Source organism: Dipodomys merriami, unplaced genomic scaffold (assembly GCF_024711535.1).
Source record: "Dipodomys merriami isolate MVZ:Mamm:240054 unplaced genomic scaffold, mDipMer1.0.p SCAF_428, whole genome shotgun sequence".
NCBI classification, from domain to species: domain Eukaryota; kingdom Metazoa; phylum Chordata; class Mammalia; order Rodentia; family Heteromyidae; genus Dipodomys; species Dipodomys merriami.
The window spans coordinates 880,352-884,076 of record NW_027205915.1 but is presented as its reverse complement, the minus strand read 5'-3'; the positions used below and the strand labels follow the sequence as shown (position 1 = coordinate 884,076).

The 3,725-nt window shown below is 34.2% G+C and overlaps 1 pseudogene; it reads left to right on the top strand.

Annotated features, from left to right (window-relative positions):
- Positions 1-933: 933 nt before the first annotated feature.
- On the top strand, positions 934-1,030 carry LOC138807709 (U6 spliceosomal RNA; annotated as a pseudogene).
- The last annotated feature ends 2,695 nt before the right edge of the window (positions 1,031-3,725 follow it).

The following is a 3,725-nucleotide window of genomic DNA, read 5'->3' as shown; positions in this document are numbered from 1 at the left end:
ATAATAAATGTCACATGTTTTGCATTGTTCACTTGTGGTTACTGCAATAAAGGCAACTCTGTTTTAAAGTAATATTCAATTATCTCTACATCATTGTTTGATAGAGTTAGACCTAAAGCTTTACCATTTGTAAATTTACAGCCTGGAGGCAAGAGGAAACACTGTGATTAAAACATTACCAATTTAAGGCATAATAACAAGGAGAGACATATGGACTTCTCCTGAAACTATGAAAATATTTGGTGATAGAAAGGCAATAATGTAAGTTCCTGCCTGGTTGGATGGTAGGCAGGCAAGGACATTGTTAACATGCATATGAACAATTTTCTCACCTTCTTGGCTTTAGCTACTCTTGAAATGGTAGGTATAATAACCAATTGTATTTTGATAAAATATCTTTTAGTCTGAACAGTTCTGCCTGAACTGTTCATCTCTCTATGATCCCTTATAACTAAGATTAGTTTTGTTCAAGTAGGACCATCTATGCTGTCAAGGTAACATAGTCTGGTTGGTCTTTTCCTACATGGAAGAAGGGTAAAGGGTTAGGTAGACCTTTGTGCAAGTAAGACCTCATTTGGGAAAATGTCAGCTAAAGAATTTAGAAGTAGCTCTTAAGCAAGGCTTACTTTGAATCCTTTAGCTCCACAAAGCTAATTTGAGAAAGCCAGCACCTTTGGACCTAGATATAAATAATTGAAAGTACGATCAAATTCCAAGTGAAAAAGACTTAAAATAGTCATCGACAAAAAAAGATTTCAAATGTGATAAATCAACTGGACAATATAATTTTTCCCCACTATTCACAGAATTTTAAGGAAATAAAATAAATAGCATTGTTAGGAACCATAAGGTTTCCTTGTTATAGTAGGCACCCAAAGATATAAGCCTCTATAAAGATTGCATCATTAACTACTTAAATTTAGAGAATACTACATGCTTCAGCAGTATGTATACACAAATTACAATACAGAGATTAACATGGCACTTGCACAAGGATGATATGAATGTTTGTGAAGTATTCCATATTTTTCATTCTTCAGATGCAAGAAATGAAAAACAGTTATTAAAAAGTTGATTACAAAATTATAAGTGTAACAATACACGTAATTCATATAATTAAATTTAGTTTGACATCAGTGTATTAAATCTTCACCTTAGAAAGAAAGGCGTTTGCATAGCATAAACTTCACAAAACTTTTGAAATTAGATAACATTGTCATTTTATCCCAGAGAAAATTATTAGGACCTAGGACAAAAAGGAATCTTAAGCTGTTTTTATATGGAATGCAATCTGAAAGGACACATTATTGAACCTATATATTTTAAATAATGTAAAATTCAAGTATATCTAGGAGAGAATAAAATACATTATGAACATTATACAAACATAGAATATAGGAAATTTTAACATATACTTTTTCAGAAAAGCACCAGAAATACTTTAGTTTCTGTATTACTCATTTCAACAGATAAAGCTAAAATTATTTCTGATTAAAAAATCACAAACTCTGTATGAATTATTATACATGTATACAAAAACACTTGAATACACTTTGACATCCAATGCAGGCAATTCTCTTGGAAGAATTCCGCTGAATCCATGAATTTTTCCAGTAAGTTATTTGTGTTGCCAGGAGGTTGTCGCTCATGCCTGTAATCATAGCTACTCAGGAGGCTGAGATCTGAGGATCACGGTTCAAAGCCAGCCTAGAAAGGAAAGTCTGTGAGACTCTTATCTCCAATAAACCACTAGAAAACCTGAAGTGGAGCTGTGGCCTAAGCAGTAGAGTGCTCACCTTGAGCTGACCACAGGCATAGTGCCCATTCCCAGAGTTCATGCCCCATGTCTGACAAAAAAGATATTGCTCTTATTTGGATTGTGAAATTATTTTGTATGGACACAAAGGATAGGCTTGCATTTTTGAAATTTAAGAAACTTAACCCGACCATTAGGACTTAGGAGAACAATTTGTTCAGCCTTCCACAACTTCATAGAGATAATGATATATACTTATCCTTTTGGCAATATCAAATGCAGTTTCTTCTAAATTGTACTTCAGGCCTGGTTTTATATAACCTTTGTTAGAAGGAGATCCAGCATATTTTTGTTATCTCAATTCTCCGCAGCAAGATGTAAGGGGGTCAAGAGGCCTTTAGTTTGGGCATTGGTATCTGTATCATGATGAAGTAAGAAAGAAGCCACTCTGGTATTATTCTATGTATGTGCACTGTGCAGGGTTGTCCAGTCATCTACAGTTATTGCATGGGCCGCTTGAGCCACCAACTCATGGACAATGTCTAAGTGTCCACTGTAGGCTTCCAGATAAAGAGGGGTACACTAATCATCACTAATATTCACATGAGTGGCCTTTTTGGAAAGTAGTCTCTGCACTGTAGTAAGCCTAATATTTGCGGCAGTCCAATGAAGAAATTTGCTTCGATCCTTCTCCATTTTTTTCTTGTAATTGATACCATTCCTTACTTTTTTATCTTGTTCCTCATCTTCCTAAGAATTGCCAAACCAGAGACTTTGAGTGCCAGTGGGAATGAGGTGTCCATGTATTTCCCTAATAGTTCACATTGGTTGAACTGGTCCGAAATGTCTGGTGAATTTTCTGTATATGTTTTTTCACCACGATTTATTTTCTCTTTTTCAAATTTTACTATTCAAAATTATTCTAACTGGAGAGTAGGGAATTGATGGAGTGCAGAGGAAAGATGTTCCTCCGTATTTAAAGGTACAGACTGAAAATGAGGACGAGTGATCTCTTCATGTGTAGATTATTCTAGGAATGAAAAAATAGGAAATAATGCCTTCTATATAAATGATTTGTGAAATGGCAGAGCAAAAAGTGAAATGATGAAACCAAAAATATAAAAGCAAAATAAATTAGGATAATTATGGAACAATCATATTATCTATGAGAACCATGAAAGAGAAAGAAATGTGACAAAGATGTGCAATGACATAGCTAGCCAAAAATCCATGCCTCTGATCAATTTATAGAGCAAACAAAATTTTATTTTTTAAAAAAGATGGAAATAGAATTTATGTATTTACTTGAAATGAGTAAATACATTTTTAGTAGCCTACATAAAGAGACATAGCTTTGACCAAATTACAGACAATAATTTAAATCCTTGATAATTCTCTTAACAGATACTATTGAAATTAGTTGAATCACACTTTTCCTATACAATGAAGAAATAGGTCAAAGCTAGTAAAGCAGCTAGTGAAGTTCCCACCTTTCTCCCTAAACCTAATAATTTCTGGTTTGTAAAATTCTTCTTTGCTGTTCTGAGCCCATTAATACATAATTTTTGATGTTGAATAGACTGTATCTTTTGAATTAGATTGTATCTGCAGACTTTTGACTGTGCAATTACAGGACTTTGGATGATGCTTGTCTTAAAATGGTGTTCTAGTACAAAACTGGCATTGCTTTCTTACCAAATGGGAAGAACAAGCCAGAAAAACAAAAGAAAAATGGCAATTCCGGGTATCTCAACTCCCATTCAAAATAATCAGGTGACAGAACAGATAATGAATAATGCAGAGGAGAGTTCCCAAAAAGCTCTACAAACACTATTGGCAAACATGGTGAATGAAAAGATTAAAAACCTGCAAAGGACTCAGTGTGAGCATAATAGGAAGAGAGAGGAGGCAAACCAAAGATCAAAACAGCTCTTGGGCATGAGGAAGCTACTCTAAGGTTAATACTGGA